We start from the raw sequence: 24,402 nt of genomic DNA, 5'->3' as shown, positions 1-24,402 counted from the left end.
GGCGCTCGCTCGCTCGCTCGCTCACCCGCCCGCTCGCCCAAGGTCACGGGTGGTTGTGCAGAGTCAGGAAACTTGGGCCGATTGGCTGCCAGCCCCGGCCCCGGCCGCCCCGGCGTCGCTGTTCGGAACAAACTGTTTTGGCCAGCCTGTAAAATCCCTGGAAATCGACTATTCCAGCAAAGCGTCCTGCACTAGGAAAGCACCAAATGTTCTGCTCAAGACACGGAGTTGCGGGACAAACAAGCTAGACCCGAAAGAGGACACGTTGCAGGAGGAAGTTCATCAGAAGGGAGGTATGAGGCAATTGAGAAGCGAGGCCCGGGGCCTGACCAGTTAGCAACTGGCGGCGAGTGAACTCAAAACACTGAGAACCTTTCCAAAGCACCACCAGCCCCACAATACCCTGCTTAGAGCTGACCTCTCCGGGTGGCTTAAGTTCACTTTCAAAGAACACCACACTGAGATTTTGTAGTAAACAGTGGCCTACCGAATAAACAGAAATGATGTTTAGGGCTCACACGAGCCACCTTTAGAATGGCCGGAGAGGAGAGGTCCTTTCAGTCGTTCCCAAACCTCCTGGTCCGAGAACTCACCCGGGGTGATGATTTAAAAGATTTCCCAGGCCTCTCCCCTGGCGATGCTTTGCCGCCTTCTGGGGTATTTTTAAGTAGCTCTCCAGGTGGTTCGTCTTTGTGATTTAGTTTAGTTCTGGAGAATGCTCTCCTGGTGCGCTGTGCCAGAATTTCCAAACACCATTGTGCTAGGGTAAGCGCAATACCTAGGACATAACTGAACGTTCCCTTTACGATTTAGGGCTATTGTGTTAGAGACGGGGTGGTTTCAGTCGCAGTTCCCCTGACCATTGGACTTTATTTCCCTCAGTGAGTAATGGAAAAAACTGGTAAAAACATAGCCGCTACCGTTTACAAACTGTTGTCGGTGGTGAGTTTTCTCCATTTAGCGTCTCATTTAAATCTGCAGCAAGTCACTGAGATAGGTTCTATTTTATCCATTTTTACAGATAATGATTTAAAGGAATAAGTGAATTGCTTGAGGAGCTGAGGGACAGGGAAGCCGAAGAGAGGTGATTTTTACGGAGAACAAAAATAACTTCAAGATTCCCACCCTCCACCCCCTGAATTTTAGTTATTAAAAAAATGAAACAAGATAATTACTGAAGAAGCATAGTTAGGAAACAAACAAACAACAACAACAACAAAACCAACCAAAGAGTAATAAGGCAAGCTGGTTAATTAATAATGTATTGCCTAATATATGTTATGTAGCCCCTTCTGCTAATTCATCCTCTCCATCCACGTGTTTATAATTTTCTCTGTGGAACTGTTTCAACCAAGAATGTGGCTGGTATTGAACCTAATTTTAACAAGGTTCCCTTCCAGCAACTACTCTAGTTGCTCTCGAAGCGTGATCTCCAGACCAGCCGCATCAGCAAAACCTGGGTAGATGTGAGAAATACAAATTCTCAGATCCTCACACCCGACCTATGGAATGAGAAACTCTGTGGATTTGTCTAGCGATCTGTGTTTTAAGTCCTTTGTGTGATTCTGATGCACACTCAAGTTTGAGAACCACTTAACCCTACTGTACGGTCAGATGTCCTGTCTTTCGATACTCATACCACGTGAAGAGAAAGGGTTCAAAAAAACCTGTTTTTTTCTCTCATATTATTAGTATAACAGATTAGGGGATATGCTTCTAAGGGGTTTTGTTGTTTTGTTCTAAATTTTCAGGTGGACTTCTAAAGACAAACTACAAAACTCAAAATATTTAATAGAATGCTCTTAATATAAGTATGCAAAAGGGCTGTCACTCTGTGGTCGTCAGAGAAGGCTGAAACCAGCCTCTGGAAACAAGATAACAGAGAAAATGAGCATGCTCAAAATGTGGTGTAATCAGCTAATTGTTCAAAATGCCTTTTGTAGAATTTTGTTACATAGGACATACCAAGTGACTGATACTGATCCATTCCGAAGGACTCTTTGAAAATTATTTATTTAACTTATTTATTTCCATTAAAGTGTTTTGTATACTTACTGCATTTTAGACATCCACTGACTGGATGCTGAAATATACACTGGTAGGAAAAGTTGATCTTACCCTTGTTCTCATGGACCTTTCCGTCATGTTGGGGAGAAAGACATTAACATTATTATCATATAAATACATAATTATGAACTGGTAAATATTGGGGAAGAAAGATACAGAATGGTATAGGAGCATATAACCAATGACAATGAATACTGAAACTTCCTCTGGTCTGAATTTTATCACTGCTCATCCCCATCACCAGTGGAGCCAGGCTTATTTCCTTAAAGTAGTTAATTGTAGTAAACTGGTATGTCCTGTGAGAAAGTTAGAACACTTAGTATTCTGCTTAAGAATTCAGGTAAAGTCATTGCAGGTTCGCTTAGATTTTTCTTTATACTCTAGGCATGGACCAAAAGAGGGAATTGATGACGGTTGGAGAAGAGCAAATGTAATTAAATTTCTTGAAAAATAGAAAATGACATCCCTTAAAAACAGTAATAAAAGTTATTAGTCCTAAAATATAAAAGACATGGATATTTTAGCTTGACATGTAACTTCCCATTATGGAGATAGGAATTGCTTCTATGGCCATGGGTAACTTCATTTTCTCTCTGTGCTTCAGTAGAGCTTGGTGAAGCACAAAGTCTTTGCTAGGGTTTTAAAAATTGGTGCGGATCATTTGATGTTCCCATAGTAACCTTCCTCCCTTTTCTTCTGCAGCCCCTTCCAAAATCTCAAAGATCAAAGTAAAGAGACTCAATTTTATTTTTATTATTTTCAAAATGATTGGGGGAAAGGATTACAATATAGTATTTAGAGAAAATCAACTAATTAAAAAATTCAGAGTATAACACATTATTTAATTATGATTTTTTCCTCTTTAATCATTGATAATTAAAATATTAGTGAATCCAATAATAGGTGGGTTTTAAACCCAGCTCAACAAATGGTTGGCTAACTTTTTCCCTTAAGGAATGGATAAAGCAAGTAGTAATTTAATTATTGTGAAGCACTGTTGGTAATTTTAAAAGCATACTTATTTTCAGTGAAAACAACTAGATCAAAGAATCTTTAAATAAGTAGCATGGATATCTTACCTGATTAGAGAAGACTTTAAAACACAATCCAGATACTGTTAGCATAGTCATAAACAATTTTAAGACTATTTAAATAAACAGAAGTTTTTATTATTTAAATAAATCAAGAACTTAAGGTGAAGGAAATTGATGAATTAATACATATATGTATTTTGCTGTAGATCTCACCTTTGAAGATACACACAAGGCACTTTGGTCTCAAGATTTCAAGAAATCTTTGTGAGTCAACAGACTAGGGATGGATGTTAACTGTGAATCTCAATAATAAACTCTGGGATTGGCTTTGAAACAACACTTTGAAGCAGATCACAACTTGGGCTCATGGATGGTAGGTGGGCCAGAAAGTCAGGAACAGGGTGGGTAATTCGGCGAGAGCCCAGCAACTGGGGTGTGTAAAGTTCTGGCAGTGGGCAGTTGGCGCTAAGGTCCTCGATATCACACAGCAGAAGATCACAGAAAGCAGGTGGATATCATCAGAGAGGTCAGTTTTCAGGCAGAAGACTAACAAGAGATGTGGGTAGGGTAGGCTCTTGTCCTGGAGGAATTAAAGTACTAGGCAGAGAGCCAAGGCAAGTGTCTTATGTTTGTGTTATGTTTTTCCATTTATTTATAATGTATGTTCAAGTGTATTAGTACGATAAATTCTCACAACAGTCCATTGATCTATGTATTCTTGTCTTTCCTTTTGCAAAGGAGTTCACTGAGGCTTAGGCCTAAGTCATGTGTCCTGTTCAATGTCATGTACCTAGTAACAGAGCTGGGGCATTTAATCCTTGCCTCTGTCTTCTGGTTCAGTGTTCTGTGGTCTCTCTAGGAGCATTTCCCCTTTTAATTTATGTCATAATTATTTTTCTCCTTATAATGTGAACCACCCTTTTACATGTTGTACATCGCTCATCTCAGAATTATGAGCTTAATAGAAACTCTGATTAGATGGTGTCTTCCTACCTAATAGGCAACTCCCTCCAAATCTGTTTGGTTCTGTCTTCTCTAACCAACTTCTAAATGTGACACTCCTTAAGACTACTTACTTCTTGAGCACTCTTTTTTTCTCTGTTGAACATACTCTCGGAGTGGTTTCACTCACTTCATAGATTTAAATGATATCTGTACTCATTCCTTGGCTTATAGATGCTCGATTTATGAATTTTTTACTTACAAAGATATTTATATCTACTTTTAAATTTTATATGTAAACACTTCTCAATTTAACCGAGGACAGTTCTTTTTTCAGACTAAAGATATGCTATGTCATTGGAAGAGAAATTTATAGCTAGCCACTACTATTGTTGACTCATGAATAAATGGGAGGACCTAGGCATAGAGATGGGTGTTTATTTATTCCTTGTGGATCTTGTTTCCAGTGTGGCCAAGATAAAGTTAGACCCTTAGAATCCCAGAGCAGGTGCTTTGGTTATTGGTATATGTCTGATTTAATTCCTTTCTGTACTGTGATTTACAACATAGTAAAGCTTTAAATGTGAAACATATGTAGAGAAAAATCTTTTGTTTTATTGTAAAATTAAAAGTGATGAAACAAATTGAAGCAGGATAGAGAAATTTAAAAAACATTGCTTTTTTGTTCATAATACAATAATATAAATAATTATATTTAATTATATATGTTAATTATATATAATCATATAAAATCAGAAAAGAATCTGAAATTGTTAATTCTTAATAGCATACTATCATTGAAATGTGTCTAAGGCTACACACAAATTGAAGATTTCCTGAAGCTTTTGATGCTGGATAGAATGCTGCTTTGAGTTTCCTAATTATATAGCAGAAGGTAATGTCTTTGAAGACCTCAAGAAGGCTATTGAAGAGGGAGTCCAGGGGACAAAAGAATAGGGATAGTGTTCAGTGGACATCCCAGAAGGTTTCAGAGATTTGAGAAAAGTTTAGTCTTAGAGTAAATTCTAGACTGCAACTATGGACCAGGAGTTGGTTAGCAATGACACAGAGGAACTCCAGAAGAAACTCAGCACCCATTATTATTGTCATCTTTTAAGGAGGTTGAGCTCTTGGGAAAACAATTCCCCTAAAATCCAATGCTCTCTTGCACATTTCATTGACTGTAGAATGATGTCCTACATCTGTCTCCCTAAGCTTTCTGAAGATCAAAGAGTAGATTGCTTTGTAAGCAGCTGCCTGCAGAGAGCTAAAGATTACCTGGGGCAATGGTTCTGGTGGGAAGAGGTACTCCTAATCTAGGGGCACTTGTGGCTTCTCCTCTTGTCCAGTTCCTTCCTTTCTAAAAGACTTCTCTGGGGGCAACTGGGTGGCACAGTCCGTTTAAGTGTCCAACTCTTCTTCCAGCTCAGGTCATGATCTTGAGTCCTTGATCTGGCTCCTTGCTTAGTATGAAGTCTACCTGAGATTCTCTCTCCTTCTCCCTCTGCCTCTCCCCATCAAATAAATTAATCAGTCTTAAACAAAAAAGACTTTTCTGCCCTCATCCTTTTCTAGCTCAGAGGTTAAGAAGCGTGCTCCATTTTTAGCAGTGTTCAGAAGGAGAAGATGAAATGAGTTCCTACAGTAGGGGTTTAGATTCAACCAGATGACTTCTACAGCCCCTGGCAATGCAAAGACCCCATGATTTCTCTGAGTACATATTTGAATGAATAGGTTTCTGTTCATTAAATGTTTTAAAAAGTTCTATTCTTTTGTAATTACTTGACCTTACAATTAAAGTAGAATTTTTAAAGAGAGTAAAAAACCAGAAATTCAAAATAAATTAATTCAAAGAAAAATGAAAACCAATACAGCAAGGTAACTGCATAAGGTTTAAAGGAACTATATAAGTTGCAGGCGGTAATACTTAATATTTATTTTGTACTTACGTCGTGTTTTTCTATAACTTATATTTAATCCTTGTGATAATCCTTTGAAGTAGTGATGATTATGTTCTTGGACAGAGACAGAGTGGGGAATAAGGAAGTAAGTAATATATCTAAAATCACATGTTTTATTGAGGAGTGAAGTCAAGTCTGCTCAGTCTGATTCCAAAACTTGAGTTCTTTCCAGTGCAGCAAGTGCCTTTCCTAAACTAGTCATAGTTACTTGGAATGAAACCCAGAGGGTCCTGTTGAGCTCTCTACCCAGCATATTCTAGACAGCATTTTCACCATTCAGGTTCTGTGATCATATTGACAAAAGAAAAGTCTCTATATATGTGCTAACAAGGTAACCCTTCCAGCCTCCCTAGAATAGTGATACAGGATTTAATCCAGATTATTACCATTATCTAGTTTGCAAAGACCTCAAAAAAATGTAACTTTAGTGTTCTATTAAAACATATTCCCTAAAAAAAAAATAAAATCCCTGATTATTAAGATGACGTGGCTAAAGACCAAGCGGTTAAAAACAGCTAACAACTTTTTTTCCTTTTTTTTTTTTTAAGAACTTATTGACAAATCATGTTCAACAGTGTGACTATTTCTTTCATTTGTCCTCGGGTGCAGCCCTGTGGACTCTTCACTACAGTCAACTCTCATTATCAGTTATTGAATTATTGCCATACACCTCACGTACAGTAATCTGGGTACTTTGCCATATGCAACAAATTTGTTTTCCTGTTTTGGAAGGATGTTGGTGTTGAGGGAGAAGGAGGAGGGACAAAACAGTAGCAAAATAATTTGGGGATGGAGTTTTTTCCTACAGTTGTTCATTATGCTATTTAAAAAATTTGTAAGTATTAATAATATATGGATATATTCTCTTTGTATAAAGTTTAAGCAACATATGGTTTTAATCTAAAAGTGAGTCTCCTATGCAAGCCACCCCAAACTGTTCTCTGCTTTCCAGAGATAATCCTTAGGTCCTTGTGCATTTACCCCTAAAAACCTTGTTTTTAATGCATGTATGTCCTTATGCCTATATAGAGACATATCTGTGGTTTGTTTACATACATGGGATTATGCTATATATATGTATAGTATGCCTTGGGGATCTTTTCATGTCAGTGCATAAGAATCTACCTTATTCATTTTAACAAATTGCTGAGTAGGAACGTAACAGAAGTATGTTAATAATTATCTCATTGGTGGATATTCAGGTCATTTGCATTTCTTAACTACGATAAATAATGTCAGTAAGAGCAGTAACTTGTTCTGAAAATGCAGTGTATTAATACTAGTTACTTGCATTTTGAAAACATTTTTATTTAAAATTTTTTTTAAAAGATTTTATTTATTTGACAGAGAGAAATCACAAGTAGGCAGAGAGGCAGGCAGAGAGAGAGAGGGGAGAAAGCAGGTTCCCTGCGGAGCAGAGAGCTCGACATGGGGCTTGATCCCAGAACCCTGGGATCATGACCTGAGCCGAAGGCAGAGGCTTTAACCCACTGAGCCACCCAAGCGCCCCTTTATATGAACTTTGACTAAGCTCAAATGTCAGTTCTTGTGGGTAGAATTAATTTTTAAGAAAGTAGATAAATCTTATTAACTGATGATCATGTGTCCTTTCTTTCTCTTTTTCTCCCTCCCTCCCGCCCTCCCTCCCTTTCTCTTTACTTTTTTCTGACTTTGGGAAAGATATGTGTAAGGTGTTAAGATTCACTGGGAGAGCAACTATGATGTAAAGTTCTGCATCATTTTCCCTCAAGCATTAGCTAACTATCATAATGATAATAGGTAACATTTCTTAGGCACTGATGAAGTACCAGGTTTTGTTGTAGGCACTTTATATGCATTAGTATTAACTTATCTGGTTTTCATAGAAGTAAGAAGTAGGCACAATTATGCCCGTTTTGTTAATGTGGACACTGTCAGAGGTTATCCTGGTACCAGACAAATGAGAGAACATCCACATGGCCACTTCCAAGGCCTGGACCGGAAGGCCTTATCCCTGGTGGTAAAAGCCAGCGGTGCAGTTCCTGTAGGCCCAGTGACCACAGGCCACAGTCAAGAGCTGCTCCATACTCTCTAGGAGTCCAAGTTAGGGTGATCCATTCTTCTACTTTGCCTGACACTTTCCCTGTTTTAGCATGAAAGTTCTATGTCCCAGTCAACCCCTCAATGCCCTGGGCGAACCTAGATGGTTTAGTCACCCTAGTCTGAGTTGTCTCTGTTTTGAGGAAAAGCTGAGGAGACTATACCTGGAGCAGGTAGAGTAGCCAGTACTGGAGTAGCCCAGTCTCTTCGTCATCAAGGAGTGTGACAGGACTTCCACTGTAAACCACCGACAGGGAACATCTTTTTATAAACCCAGGTGTGTAAATGGTAAGAGCCAAGAAGCTTGCTAAGTTTCTCTCTGCATATGGTCCCTCTGTGTCTCAAACAAAAGGAAAAGGCTTACTACCTGGGTTGCATTCTAATATAAGAGAGCACAAAGGATGCTGAAGAGGGACCAAACTACACAAAGTCCCCTAGAGCAAAACAAAAACAAAATAACAACCAGCAGAACTCACTCTTCTTTTTGACTTTTTTTTTTAAGATTTTATTTATTTATTTTTTTAAAAGATTTTATTTATTTATTTGACAGACACAGATCACAAGTAGGTGGACAGGTAGGCAGAGAGAGAGGAGGGAAGCAGGCTCCCTGCCGAGCAGAGAGCCTAATGCAGGACTTGATCCCAGGACTTGGAGATCACGACCTGAGCTGAAGGCAGAGGCCCAACCCACTGAGCCACCCAGGCACCCCTCGTTTTGACTTTTAATATCAGGTGATATAAATGCAATATCCTGTCTCTACCCATACTAGGCCTACAATATCTTATTCTTCCTTGTTTCAACTGCAGTCAACAGTCTTAGCTATGGCATTACCTGTGTTGCAAAGATTTAGGGCCTCTGTGTGTGTGTGTGTGTGCGTGTGAGACCTGGAATTAACCTCATCATAACAAAGATTAAATGTCTCTTTAAGAAAAAATTTTCAAAGCAAAGATTGCATTTTTCCCCCTTGAACAGTCTGACAATCTTGATATATTTAGAGTTGCAAACAGAATGACTTTTTTTGTTGTTAACTCAGTCACAAATTGCAAAGGGGATCAGAAAACCAGGAATCAGTCTTGTTTCTTGGCAGATGGTGCGTGCCAAGAGGAGAAATGATGGGACTCTGGCCATTCTTACAAAAAGAAACACAAGACATTGGCCTATTTGGTAAGATTTTATAAAGTCTGCCATAAGAACCACCTCATTTGAAAATTGCTTTACGTAAGAAATTATGCTACAAATGAGATACAAACAAAATACAAATAAAAGAGTCAGCCAATTTTCACCCTCTTAACACCAGTTTAGCTCTGGAATTGTGCTTCACACAGCACTAAGTGACTGGGTAAGTGACATCATTGACCAAAAGTGTACCTGACACAAACTCACAGGTACAGTGGGAGGCCATCAATTTTGCAACAATTTGTTTCTTTCCTGATTTAAAACAAAAAGCGGTTTTTATGCATCAAGGATTCTAACCTATGAGCAACATTTCTCCTTTGCCAGTCACCACTTTCCTTTGAAAACGCCAAACTATGTAATCTGAGTCACGAGAACATCAGAAACAGACTTTGGGGGATGTGGTGAGAGATGTGGCCCTGAAAACACTGGGGACACTTTGTCCCCAAGGCCAGGGTCACTGGGGTGGGAAACGGTGCTCTGCATAAAGGCAGGATGTTCTGAACTTTTATCAAACAAAAACATTACAAAATTTGCCGCCTCAGACTTTCTGATGGGAGAATGGAGAAATCATTCCCTTTAATGTGTTCTTTTTACTAAAACAATGGACTTTCTGATCCTCTCCCACATATATTTATTGAACGTCTAGCTCATTCCCAACAGGCAGCTGGCCCCCATGGAACAGAGTGGCGAGCTGGTCTTGTCCCCAGAGGAGCGGGCATCTCCCTGACCTCGTCTTCTCCTGCTCTGGCTCTCATTACTGTTCCTGCTACTCTGGCTTCCTTGCTCTTCCTCAAGCATGCCGAGCACTCGCTTGCCTCCGCGCCTTCCCACCTACTGCTGCTTCCGTCTGAACAGCTCTTGTCCCAGACCTCTCACTTTATTTACTCCCTGATTAAAAGTCTTCCTCACGAGGGAGGCTCTCTGTGACCCAGCACATGAGAGAGCATGCGTGCGCGCACACACACACACACACACACACACACACACATATATACCCTTTTACTACTTCCTTATCATATCTTACTTTTCCTCAGACCCTTTTCTTATCCTATCAAAACTATACGTATTTTTGTTTCTTTATGTCTTTATTAAGTGTCTTCCCTTGTTATCAGAGAAGCTCTGTGAAAGCAGAAATTAGTCTCTTTTGTTTACTGCTATAGCCCTGGCACTTCCCCCAGCATCTGGCATCTCCTAGATACGCAGTGAATAATTGTGGACTGATGATTGAGTGAGGTAGTCAAATAGGCTGCTCTATTATTCACACCCAGGAGCCTGGTCTAACTCAGTGGTTTTCTTATGCTTTGATAGCCTGAAGATCATGAATCACATTCTAAGTTACCTCAGAAATCTTCAAGGTCAATAGTTTTATTCTGTGTCCAGCAAAAGACTGAGAGCAGGAGGAAGGGCAAATGATGAGGCCTCTGTGTCTCCCCCACCCCTTCTCCTGTCTCTTTCAATTACAGACCTGCATTGAGCAGTTTTAGATATGAGCTTTCACAAATTTTTCTTGTAAAGATAGGATCTTCTAAGTGAAAAATAGCAAACACCAGAAAACAACAACAACAAAAAAGAAAACGGCCACTTGAGGGAATTAGGGTGGGGAAGTTCATTTTCTGCCTCTATACTTCTATCTGTATTCCTTAGGAACCCAGAAGAAGGGTCTAGGATCTTGGTGAGTGAGTCAGCTGGAGTCTTATTGAGGTTCCACTTACCCCAAGACAGAACCTGGAGAAGACCCTAAAAGAAAGGTGGACTTTCATGTTTTCACTGTTTTAGAAAATAACCTTGAAAGGCAGTATGATGTTAGGTAATTTTTTCTCTTCATCACTTTATATTTCAGGGTTAGAGAAGTTAAATCAAATGCAAGTCTTTGTTAACACAAGCAAGGTCTTTCCTGAAGAATCCCTATTTTGAGAGAAGAATTTGCATCGTTCTCAGGGAAGCTGTTAGAAAAACAACAGTAAACAATAAAAAATTGTTTTGAGTCTTACCAGTTGTCCTCTGTTGACTGTTGAAATGGACAGCTGTGAGCTCCCTGCTCAGAGTTTTCACATGGCTTACAGGTCCTTGGGGGGAATTCTACAGTTGTCATTTAAACAAACATATCTTTGTCGTGTTGAGAGAGGGATCTTATTTCATTCTGTTGGAGTGATGTGATCTTGGGTTTGTGCTAGGCCATTGGGAGTACTTAATACAGTTCAGACACTGAGGGATGGAGATTCTCACTGTCTTTGGCAAGTAGTGTCCATAACTGGCTGAAGGAGAGTGAATGCATCCGCCACCTCTTTGGCAACACCGTGTGTTTAGCACTGTGGGCTCAGTACTCTGGGGGGACTTTGAAGAATCCTGTTGCTGTTGCCTTCATGGCAGAATCAAACTTGCTAGAAGAGAGGCCTGTTCATTTGTTCTTAATTACTTGGCTAAACACTGACTCCTGAACTCCAACTCTGTCTCAGTAGATCGGTTTTCTCTAGGAGCTGCTCTACTCCTTCAGAATCTCTCTTTAGTGTATTTTTAAAAAGTTTTTTTTTTTTATTTATAAGAGAGAGGGAGAGTGCACTAGCAGGGGAGGGGCAAAGGGAGAGGGAGAAGCAGACTCTCCACTGAGCAGGGAGCCCGATGCAGGGCTCAATCCCAGGACCCCAGGATCATGACCTGAGCCAAAGGCAGACGCTTATGAGCCACCCAGGCATTCCTTTAGTGTATTTTTTTTTTTTAAGATTTTATTTTTATTCATTTATTTGAGATGGGAAGGAGGGAAGAGAGAGGGGGAGAGAGAATCTCATGCAGACTCCCTGCTAAGGGCAGAGCCTGACGTGGGGCTCAATCTCACAACCCTGAGATGATGACCTGAGTTGAAATCAGTCGCTTAACCGACTGAGCCACCCAGGTGCCCCTCTCTAGTACATTTTGTGCACACCATCAACCTACTCTTCCTGCAATAGAAATAGATTTCCAGCTGACTGGACTGGACTTGAGGTCTGGTTTAGAGTTTATTCTACTGACAAATAGTACTAACACTTCTGCCATAGAATTGTGGTGGCGATCAAATTTTCTTATTTTACCTATTTTATTATGCACCCCTCTCAATAATGAAATAGGTTTTCAATAATGAAAACCTTTAAAGACTACCTCTTGCCTATGGAATAAAGCCCATAGCATTCAGTCTCTTGTAAGAGGCCATCTCTTTTTTTTTTTTTTCCAATTTATTTATTTTCAGAAAAACATTATTCATTATTTTTTCACCACACCCAGTGCTCCCATCTCTTATGTGGCCTTTCCCCACGTCTGCCCTGTAGAACCTCTTTTCAGGCAACCCAGCCGATTCTCAATTCCTGGAACAAAGCCTTACTTTGCATATCTGTAACCTTCATGAAGGCAGTTGCCTTTTCTAGGAATGCCCTTCCACTTATCTTAGGGGGCTGAAACCCTACTCATTTTTCAAGACTCAACTGAGTACTGTTTCTCATTAGTTGGCATCAGGCTTGTCCCTGGTGATAGCCAATAGCATATTGTGGTTATATGGGTAGCTGTATGATCTCCATTCTGGGTGAAATGACTAGCTCTAATTGATGTTTTTTAATCCTTTAAGGATGATAATCCTTGAATATCATCAGCATTGAATGTGTATTTGCTGAAGGTGAGGATAAGTGAATAAACTCAGAATTAGGAACTTGTCTTACCTACCTTTTTTGAAATTTCATGATTATGTTTCTCTACCTGGCCTTGGGAAATTCAGGTGATTTCATGTGATTTTTTTTTAATCCTTATCCTTGTCTGAAAAAAGATGGTCATGAGATGTAAGGCTCCCCCTAACCCCCCCTGAAGAATTCACAAGTCTCCCCTGGAGAATGTCATCATTTGGAGAAAGTATTTTATTTTCTATTTACTTTGCAATCTAGAATGTTCTTTCATGACTGTTCTTTCTTTTCAGTCTCATGACAGTGGTGAGACACGTGTTTTCTTTCTGCTTATAGATGAGAGACTTATGACTCAGACAAGTTTAGTAACTCAGTCAAGTTAGGGGGACAACAAAAGCAGAGCCAGCATCAAACCCAGGTCTTCTGATGCCAAAGCCAGTGTTCTTTCTTCTATACCACCGCTGCCATCTGGAATCTGGCAAGAGTTTGTACTTTATTTCTATTGTTTCTCTTCTGAAAAGAACAGTTTTGAAAATATATTTTAAAAATAAAGTCACTGAACTAATTTTTTTTCTTTTCACTATGTCATAACTTGATACCTAGTGTTTGTCATTTGGCAGAGGAAGGAGTGTCATAGAAGGCTCTATGTCTGTAATTCTCCTAAGATGCTCTTGTCCCAAATTATGTAATTGAGGGTCAGGAAATGCATGTATGGCTGTTTCTCATGCCACTGACGTAGTGATGGAAAATATACTCTGACAATAAAGCCACCTGCCTTTAAACCTTTCAAATTCATAAAGGTAGCTTCAAGTTCAAGATATCAAGGCAAGCACACTTATTTCTTTCTCCTTCATAGGACTAACTTAAAATAATATTAGAAGAATAAAAAATATGCAGAGTCCACAAATGGAGAGAACTGTAGGTAGTCATGAGCACTAGGGGAAACAGATGCTCTAAGAGGTTTATAAGTGGAGCAAAGAGGAGGAAACAGCCTTCTAGACTATCAGAGAAGGGAACTGAAAGGAGAGACATCACCAAGTTGCCTTGAGAAGCTTTGGACTCAGAGCTGGAGCATTAGTCCAAGATGTCCAACAGCCAAGGAGTAGGTGTTCTAGAAAGACAAAGCAGTCACGGTAGAGGGAAAGACATTGTTAAAGAAATAACATCTCCAGAGCTAAAGGGAGATTTTCCCATTCAAAGGGCCCATTAGAACCAAGTCAGGTAAATGAAAAAAGGCCCATATTTATGGGTTTCATGAAATGTCAGATCACTAAGATTTAAAATGGGAATTTACACCCACACATCTTGAGGATGTCTCCAGTAAAAAGAGGGTGAAAATCAAGAAAAAGGAAGAGGTGGGATTGTGTGGTAAAGAATTTAACCTCGCCCCACAAGAGGTCTGGCCTTGGCCTTTAGTTTCTGGGAGATGAGCTATAAACCTCTGCAGTATCATACCTCTTAGGAGTGTCTTTGCCTGAGGGGCTTTGGGTCACTAGAGACTGGAAACTAAAATTAAGCATGGGGACAATCAGTCACACCTATGTAATGGAGCCTCCATAAAAATTCCGAGTATCAAGGCTCTGCTGGGCTTCCCTGATTGGTCTCTGCTTACTATGGCAAGTCAGTGTTAGAGAAGTAATGTGTTCGGACTCTATAGGAAGAGGCCGAAGAAGTTCTGCATTGGGTACTTCCCTGGTCTCTGCCCCACATACTTCTTCCCTTGGCTGGCTGTGATCTCTATTCTTTCTCAGCCCTAACTCTTAACCATGAGTATAATAGCTTTCAGTTGAGTTCTGTGAGGTCTTCCAGTGAATTATCAAACCTGGGCCTGGTATGTAGAACCCCTCAAACTTGCAGTTGATGTCACGGGTGATGGTGGGCTTAGGTGGGCTGTGTTCCCTCTATCCTTGCAGCTGTTCTGCCTCTTCCCAGGGGTACACAAACAGGACTTGTTTAAGGGAATAATGAAACAGATCCAAGGATGCCAGTTATGTAGTAGACCGAAGGAGGAAATCAGTGTAATTTACAACAGAGATAGGCAGGCTCATAGAAAAATATTTCCAAGGAAAAGAATGAAATTTATTTCAGGTAATAGCTGCTGTTAATAAGAAGTTGCAAAGAATTGCACGGTGGGAAAACCTGTGAATCTTATCTTAACAAGGTAAAAGAGAATAACCAGAAAAATCTCAGTAGATTGAAACACTTTACCAGGATGTCATGTTCCAAATACAAAACAATTTAACACCTAGTTATTTTTCAGTGATTGGTAAGATGTAAGAGAGGAAACTATATTTCACCTTGGTGCTAGTACATTTTTCTCTGAGCGGTGAAAGGACTGTGACATCAGAAATGTATGCAAGAAATGTAATTATTAACATTTTCTGACTCTGACGAATAATGTGATGCATAGTTATAATAATGTAAAATTTGCTTATTGGTTATCAGCTTTTATTTTATTTTATTTAGTTTTTTAAAGATTTTATTTATTTATTTGACAGAGAGAGATCACAAGTAGGCAGAGGAGCAGGCAGAGAGAGAGAGGGGGAAGCAGGCTCCCTGCTGAGCAGAGAGTCAAATGCAGGACTTGATCCTAGGACCCTGAGATCATGACCTAAGCCAAAGGCAGAGTCTTAACTCACTGAGCCACCCAGGCGCCCCAGTTACCAGCTTTTAAAATAAACCTGTGCACAAAGCATAGATGAATTAATCATGATTAAGAACAGACAGGAACCCTCTTGCTTCGATGATGTTCAAGTAGAGCTCTAGGTGACAGATGTTGGGAGATGAAAGGTGGGCAGGAGAGGAGGAGGCAGTGGTAAGGGTACAAACACCCTCATTTTACAAAGTGAGGCATCAAGAGAATCTGCTGAAAATTGATGAAAAATGACAGCGATGACAAAAGTGACAGAGCAGAGCACTGGGTTAGAGAACGTGCTACCTGGAAAAGTCCAACAACTCAACCCACTCACATCATCAACAAAAATACCGATTCTAGGTAAATTGTAGATGCTTTACTATGAAAGGCTAAACAATAAGGCTGTAGAAGATAATATAGGAGAAAAAATTCATGATCTCAATAGGAAGGAATGATTTTTAAACATATTGAACATGAAGATGCACCAGTCTTCGAGGTAAGGATTGATGAACTTGACCACAGTAAAATTAAGAATATTAAAAATAATTAAAATAGCCAAAAGGCAGGTCGGAGATACAGAGCTATTAGGAGCACACATAATTACCAAAGTGTCTATATCCAGAATATGTGAAGAACTATGACTCAATAAGAAAATGCAGTCTAATTGAACAGAATAGTGGGCAAATAGACTGAAAAGCCACTTTAAAACAGGATATATATAATTGGTCAATACGTATAACAGAAGGTGTTCAATCTCATTAGTCCTCAGAGAAATACAAATTAAAAGTTCAAGGAAATGCTGCTACACATCCATCCAAATGGCTGAAATTAAAAATTTAGACAAAATAGCAAGGATTTCCAGGGATCTGGAGCACTTGGAACTCTCATCCAACTGCTGGTGGGAATGGAAACTAGTTTCAAACCAATTTGGAAAGCAGTTGACTTTATTTACTAAAATCAAAGATACTGTACCTCATGACCTAGCAATTTCTCTCTTAGGCATATATCCAACGGAAATCTGTGCCCATGTGTAACAGGAGACATGTATAAGAAAGCTTATAGAGTATGCTTTATTTATAAGTCTAAGCATAGCAATAATCTAAATGTCCATCTACAGGAGAATGGATTAGTAAATGTACGTATAGTTACACTGTGGAATACTGCATAGCTATGGATATGAGCTACAACCGAATGCTATAATATGAATGAATCTTATAAATATAATATTGAGCTAGAAAAAGCTGATACAGAAGACTATATACTGCATGATTCCATTTACATAAAATTCAAAAACAGGCAAAACTGTAAGGTTGAGTGATGCATTCTTGGATGGCAAAAAAGTATAAAGAAAAGCCAAGAGTTACAGTTAAGGAAAGGATGTGATTTGACTCAGAAAGGCTGTAGGGAACTTCTGTGGGCTGGCACTTATCTATTTGCTCTGAGTCGCCCATCCAGGGATGTTTGTTTCAGATATCTATGCTTTATGTCCTTTCTGACATGTGATGTATTTTATGCACCGATTCTAGCTAACTCCTGCAGTTACAGGGAGTCAATAAGAAAATCTCCAAATGATAAAAATACTATTTAGAAATAAGAATCAAACAAAGTAAACTGTGAAAGTATTATATTTTTCTTGGTTAAATAATGCATACTTATTCATTTCATAACCAAGAAAAACCATCATACTGTATTTACATTTTTATATTTCAAAACATCTATATGAGTGGATACCAGATTATGAACAAATAAATTTTTTGGCTGAATTAACTTAGTTGGAGGAGTTCTAATTTTGGAATGAGTTATTTTGCATTGCCCTATATATTTATGAAAATTCTTTTATGCATTCAATAATAATGTCAAAATCCTTTTTTTTTTCTGTGTAATTTTCCAGGCAACTTTTGAGAACTTTGAATAGGATAGAAATAAGGAGTAAAGGATTTTTTGCTTCAGTAACAACATCTTTTTTTATAGTTATTGAGGACTGTGACCACAAGGAAAGTTTGTAGTCATAAGCTGGCCTTTTATCTTTCCTGACTTCATTGTATTTTAAAGGTTTTTATATTAAAAAATAGCAATGCTCGCAGCACCTGGGTGGCTCAGTGAGTTAAGACTCTGCCTTCGGCTCAGGTCATGATCTCAGGGTCTTGGGATCCAGTCCCGCATCGGGCTCCCTGCTCAGCAGGGAGCCCGCTTCCCCCTCTCTCTGCCTGCCTCTCTGCCTACTTGTGATCTCTCTCTCTGTGTCAAATACATAAATAAAATCTTAAAAAAAAAAAGCAATGCTCAAACATAACGACCACCACCATCACCAGCCAGAAAACCAACCAAACAAAAGAAAATATCTGACCCCCTACAAAAAACCAGCATTATGAAGCTTTTTTAAAAAGGTTTTTCTTTTATTAACATATAATGTATTATTTGTTTCAGGGGAGCAGGTCTGTCGATCATCAGTGTTACACAATTCGCAGTGCCTACCATAGCACGTGTCCTCCTCAGTGTCCGTCTCCCAGTCACTCTATCCCTCCCCTCAACACCCAGCAACCCTCAGTTTGTTTTCTGATATTGAGAGTCCCTTATGGTTTGTCTCCGTCCCCAGACCCATCTTGTTTCATTTTTTCCCTCTCTTCCCTTGACGACCCTCTGCCCTGCCTCTCAAATTCCTCATATCAGAGAGATCATATGGTAATTGTCGTTCTCTGATTGACTTATTTTGCTCAGCATAATACCCTTTGCTTCCATCCAACACATTGCAAGTGGCAAGATTTCATTTTTGATGGCTGCATAGTATTTCATTATATGTACACACCACATCTTCTTCTTTTTTTTTTTTTAAGATGGTATTTATTTATTTGACAGACGGCGATCACAAGTAGGCAGAGAAGCAGGCATAGAGAGAGAGGAAGGGAAGTAGGCTCCCTGCTGAGCAGAGAGCCCAATGCGGGACTCGATCCCAGGACCCTGAGACCATGACCTGAGCCAAAGGCAGAGGCTTAACCCACTGAGCCACCCAGGTGGCTCATCACCATCACCCAGGTGGCTCACCCTACACCATATATTCTTTATCCATTCATCTGTCGATGGACATCTAGGTTCTTTCCATAGTTTGGCTATTGTGGACGTTGTTGCTATAAACATTCGGGTGTACATGCCCCTTTGGATCACTACATTTGTATCTTTAGGGTGAATACCCAGTAGTGCAATTGCTGGGTCACAGGGTAGCTCTATTTTCAACTTTTTGAGAAACCCCCATACTGTTTTCCAGAGTGGTTGCACCAACTTGCATTCCCACCAACAGTGTAGGAGGGTTCCCCCTTCTCCTCAAATCACCAACATCTGTCGTTTCTTGACTTGCTATTTTTAGCCATTCTGACTGGTGTGAGGTGGTATCTCACTGTGGTTTCGATTTGTATTTCCCTGATGGCGGGTGATGTGGAGCAATTTTTCAGATGTCTGTTGGCCATCTGGATGTCTTCTTTGCAGAAATGTCTGTTCATGTCTTCTGCCCATTTCTTGATTGGATTATTTGTTCTTTGGGTGTTGAGTTTGATAAGTTCTTTGTAGATTTTTGGATACTTTTCCCTTTATCTGATATGTCATTTGCAAATATTTTTTCCCATTCTGTCAGTTGTCTTTGGTTTTGTTGACTTGTTGACTGTTTCCTGTGCAAAAGTTTTTATCTTTTTTTTTTTAAAGATTTTATTTATTTATTTATTTGACAGACAGAGATCACAAGTAAGCAGAGAGGCAGGCAGAGCGTAGGGGGGAAGCAGGCTCCCCGCCAAGCAGAGAGTCCAATTTAGGGCTCAATCCCAGGAATCATGACCTGAGCCGAAGGCAGAGGCCTTAACCCACTGAGCCACCCAGGCACCCCCAAAAGCTTTTTATTTTGATGAAGTCCCAATAGTTCATTTTTGCTCTTGCTTCCCTTGCCTTTGGTGATGTTTCTAGGAAGAAGTTGCTGTGGCTGAGGTTGAAGAGGTTGCTGCCTGTGTTCTCTTCAAGGATTTTGATAGATTTTTCTTTCACATTGAGGTCTTTCATCCATTTTGAGTCTATTTTTGTGCGTGGTGTAAGGAAATGGTCCAGTTCTTCTGCATGTGGCTGTCCAATTTTCCCAACACCATTTGTTTTTTGTTTTTTTTTTTAATTTTTAATTTTTAATTTTTTTATAAACATATAATATATTTTTATCCCCCGGGGTACAGGTCTGTGAATCGCCAGGTTTACACACTTCATAGCACTCACCAAAGCACATACCCTCCCCAACGTCCATAACCCCACCCCCCTTTTCCCAGCCCCCCTCCCCCCAGCAACCCTCAGTTTGTTTTGTGAGATTAAGAGTCACTTATGGTTTGTCTCCCTCCCAATCCCATCTTGTTTCATTTATTCTTTTCCTACCCCCTTAACCCCCATGTTGCATCACCACTTCCTCATATCAGGGAGATCATATGATAGTTGTCTTTCTCCGCTTGACTTATTTCGCTAAGCATGATATGCTCTAGTTCCATCCACGTTGTCACAAATGGCAAGATTTCATTTCTTTTGGTAGCTGAATAGTATTCCATTGTGTATATATACCACATCTTCTTTATCCATTCATCTGTTGATGGACATCTAGGTTCTTTCCATAGTTTGGCTATTGTGGACGTTGCTGCTATAAACATTCGGGTGCACATGCCCCTTCGGATCACTACGTTTGTATCTTTAGGGTAAATACCCAGTAGTGCAATTGCTGGGTCATAGGGCAGTTCTACTTTCAACATTTTGAGGAACGTCCATGCTGTTTTCCAGAGCCAACACCATTTGTTGAAGAGACTTTTTTCCATTGGACATTCTTTCCTGCTTTGTCGAAGATTAGTTGACCATAGAATTGAGGTCCATTTCTGGGCTCTCTTTTATTCTATTGATCTATGTGTCCATTTTTGTGCCAGTACCATACTGTTTTGATGATTATAGCATTGTAATAGAGCTTGAAGTCTGGAATTGTGATATCACCAACTTTGGTTTTCTTTGTCAACATTCCTCTATTTGGAGTCTTTTCTGGTTCCATATAAATTTTAGGATTATTTGTTCCATTTCTTTGAAAAAAATTGATGATATTTGGATAGGGGTTGTGTAAAATGTATAGATTGCTTTAGGTAGCGTAGACTTTTTCACAATATTTGTTCTTCCAATCCATGAGCATGGAATGTTTTTTCCATTTCTTTGTGTCTTCCTCAATTTCTTTCATGAATACTTTATAGTGTTCTGAGTACAGATTTTTTGCCTCTTTGGTTATATTTATTCTTAGGTATCTTACGGTTTTGGGTGCAATTGTAAATGGGATTGACTCCTTGATTTTTCTTTCTTCTGTCTTGTTGGTGTATAGAAATGCAACTGATTTCTGTGCATTGATTTTTATATCCTGACATTTAGTGAATTCCTCTCTGAGTGCTAGCAGTTTTGGAGTGCAGTCTTTTCGGTTTTCCACTTAAAGTATCATATCACCTGCAAACAGCAAGAGCTTTACTACTTTGCTGATTTGGATGCCTTTTATATCTTTTTGTTGTCCAATTGCTGAGGCTAGGACTTCTAGTGCTATGTTGAATAGCAGTGGTGATAGTAGACAGCACTGCCATGTTCCTGACCTTAGGGGAAAAGCTCACCGTTTTCCCCTTTGAGGATGATACTCACTGTGGGTTTTTCACAGGTGACTTTTATGATATTGAAGTATGTACCCTCTATGCCTACACTGTGAAGAGTTTTGATCAAGAAAGGATGCTGTACTTTGTCAAATGCTTTTTCAGCATCTATTGAGAGTATCATATGGTTCTTGTTCTTTTTTTATTACTGTATTGTATCACATTGATTGATTTGCAGATGTTAAACCAAACTTGTAGCCCAGGAATAAATCCCACTTGGCTGTGGTGAATAATCCTTTTAATGTACTGTTGGATCCTATTGGCTAGTATTTTGGTTAGAATTTTTGCATCTGTGTTCATCAAGGATATTCGTCTGTAATTCTCCTTTTTGATGGGGTCTTCATCTGGTTTTGGGATCAAGGTGATGCTGGCCTCCTAAAATGAGTTTGGAAGTTTCCCTTCCATTTCTATTTTTTGGAACAGCTTCAGGACAATAGGTATTGATTCTTCTTTTTATGTTTGGTAGAATTCCCCTGGGAAGCCATCTAGCCCTGGGCTCTTTTTTGTTGGGAGATTTTTGATTACTGCTTCAATCTCCTTACTGGATGATTCTCTTCAGTTTGGATAGGTTTTATGTCTCTAGGAATGCATCCATTTCTTCCACATTATCAAATTTGCTGGTATATAGTTGCTCTTAATTATGTTCTTATAATTGTTTGTATTTCTTTGGTATTGGTTGTGATCTTTCCTCTTTCCTTCATGATTATTAATTTAGGTCCTTTCTCTTTTCTTTTTGATAAGTCTGGCCAGGGGTTTATCAATCTTACAAATTCTTTCAAAGAACCAGCTCCTAGTTTCATTGATTTGTTCTACTGTTCTTTTGGTTTCTATCTAATTGATTTCTGCACTAATCTTTATTATTTCTCTTCTCCTGCTAGGGTTTGGCTTTTTTTGCTGTTCTTTCTCCAGCTCCTTTAGGTGTAGTGTTCGGTTGTATACTTGAGACCTTTCTTGTTTCTTGAGAAAGGCTTGAATTGCTATATACTTACCTCTGGAGACTGCCTTTATTGTGTCCCAAAGATTTTGAAGAGTTGTGTTTTCATTTTCATTTCTTTCCATGAGTTTCTTCAATTCTTCTTTAATTTCCTGGTTGACCCACTCATTCTTTAGTAGGATGCTCTTTTGCCTCCATGTGTTTGAGCTTTTTCCATCTTTCCTCTTGTGATTGAGTTCTAGTTTCGAAGCATCGTGGTCTGAGAATATGCAGGGAGTGGTCCGTGTGTTTTGGTACCAGTTGAGACCTGATTTGTGACCCAGGATGTGATCTATTCTCCAGAGAGAATGTGCACTAGAGAAGAATGTTGCTTTGGGATGGAATGTTCTGAATATACCTGTGATGTCTATCTGGTCCAGTGTGTCATTTAAAGTCTTTATTTCCTTGTTGATCTTTTGCTTAAATGATCTGTCCATTTCAGTGAGGAGGGTGTTTAAAGTCCCCTACTATTATTTTATTATTGTCAATGTGTTTCTTTGATTTTGTTATTAATTGGTTTATATAATTGGCTGCTCCCATGTTGGGGCATAGATATTTAAAATTGTTAGATCTTCTTGTTGGACAGACTCTTTAAATATGATATAGCATCCTTCCTCATCTCATATTATAGTCTTTGGCATAAAATCTAATTTATCTGATATAAGGATTGCCACCCCAGCTTTCTTTTGATGTCCATTAGCATGGTAATTTGTTTTCCACCACCTCACTTTAAATCTGGAGGTGTCTTTGGGTCTAAAATTAGTTTCTTGCAGGTAGCATATCCATGGGTCTTGTTTTTTAAAATCCATTCTGATACCTCATGTCTTTTGTTTGGGGGGCATTTAGTCCATTTACATTCAGGGTAACTACTGAAAGATATGAATTTAATGCCATTGTATTGCCTTTAAGGGGACTGTTACTGTATATTGTCTCTGTTCCTTTCTGGTCTGTTACTTTTACGCTTTCTCTTCGCTTAGAGGACCCCTTTTGATACTTCCTATAAGGATGGTTTGGTGTTTGCAAATTCTTTTAGTTTTTGTCTTGGAAGCTTTTTTATCTCTCCTTCTATTTTCAGTGGCAACCCAGCTGGATATAATATTCTTGGCTGCATAATTTTCTCGCTTAGTGCTCTGAATAGAACATGATAGTCCTTTCTGGCCTGCCAGGTCTCTGTGGATAGGACTGCTGCCAATCTAATATTTCTGCTGTTGTATGTTACAGACCGCTTGTCCCAAGCTGCTTTCAGGATTTTCTCTTTGTCATTAAGACTCATAAGTATTACTATTAGGTGGTGGGGTGTGGACCTATTTTTACTGATTTTGAGGGGGTTCTCTGTGCCTCTTGGATTTTTGTTGTGTGTTCCCTTTGCCAAATTAAGGAAATTTCCTGTTATAATTTGCTCCAATATACCTTCTGCCCCTCTCTCTCTTTCTTATTCTTCTGGAATCCCAATTATTCTAATATTGTTTCATCTTATGGTATTACTTATCTTTCGAATTCTCCCCTTGTGGTCTAGTATCTTTTTATTTTTCTCTCAGCTTCTTTGTTTTCAATTATTTGGTCTTTTGTATCACTAATTCTCTCTTCTGCCTCATGTATCCTAGCAGTAGGAGCCTCCATTTTTAATTGTACCTCATTAATAGCTTTTTTGATTTCAACTTGGTTAGATTTTAGTTCTTTTTTTTCTCCGAAAGGGATTTTATTTCTCCAGAAAGGGATTGTCTAGTATCTTCCATGTTTTTTTCAAGTCCAGCTAGCACCTTGATAATCGTCATTCTGAACACTAGTTCCGACATCTTACTAATCTCTGTATTGATTAGGTCCCTAGCCATTGGTACTACCTCTTGTTCTTCTTTTGAGGTGAGTTTTTCCTCCTTGTCATTTTATCCAGATAAGAATAGATGAATGAGAGAACAAAATACTAAAAGGGTAGCAATGACCCCAGAAAAATATAAAGTAACCAAATTGGAAACCCGGGGGATTGGAGATAGATATCTGTCTATCTATCTATATGTATCTGTATGTGTATACATCTGTATATATATGTATATATATGTATACATATATATATATATATATCTCTATCTAGCTATATAGATAGATAGAGATAGATATGACTGGTGAATAGAACAGAGCCACAAACTTGATTTTGGGTGTATTTTTGTCTATTAGAAGAAACTGCCTCCCAAAATTTTTTAAAGACATTAAAACAT

General features: G+C 39.1%; 1 protein-coding gene across 1 annotated transcript in view; it reads left to right on the top strand.

Annotated features, from left to right (window-relative positions):
- Positions 1 to 20: 20 nt before the first annotated feature.
- Positions 21 to 24,402, top strand: part of TMC1 (transmembrane channel like 1) — a 385,033-nt gene continuing 360,651 nt past the window's right edge. Inside the window, exon 1 of the mRNA XM_044265898.1 lies at positions 21 to 293. The gene's annotated coding sequence lies outside the window, so the exon portion shown is untranslated. The remainder of the gene's footprint in view (positions 294 to 24,402) is intronic.

Source organism: Neovison vison, chromosome 9, assembly GCF_020171115.1.
Source record: "Neovison vison isolate M4711 chromosome 9, ASM_NN_V1, whole genome shotgun sequence".
Classification (NCBI taxonomy): domain Eukaryota; kingdom Metazoa; phylum Chordata; class Mammalia; order Carnivora; family Mustelidae; genus Neogale; species Neogale vison.
Note: the sequence above shows the minus strand (reverse complement) of the source record. Positions and strands in the feature narration are given on the sequence as shown.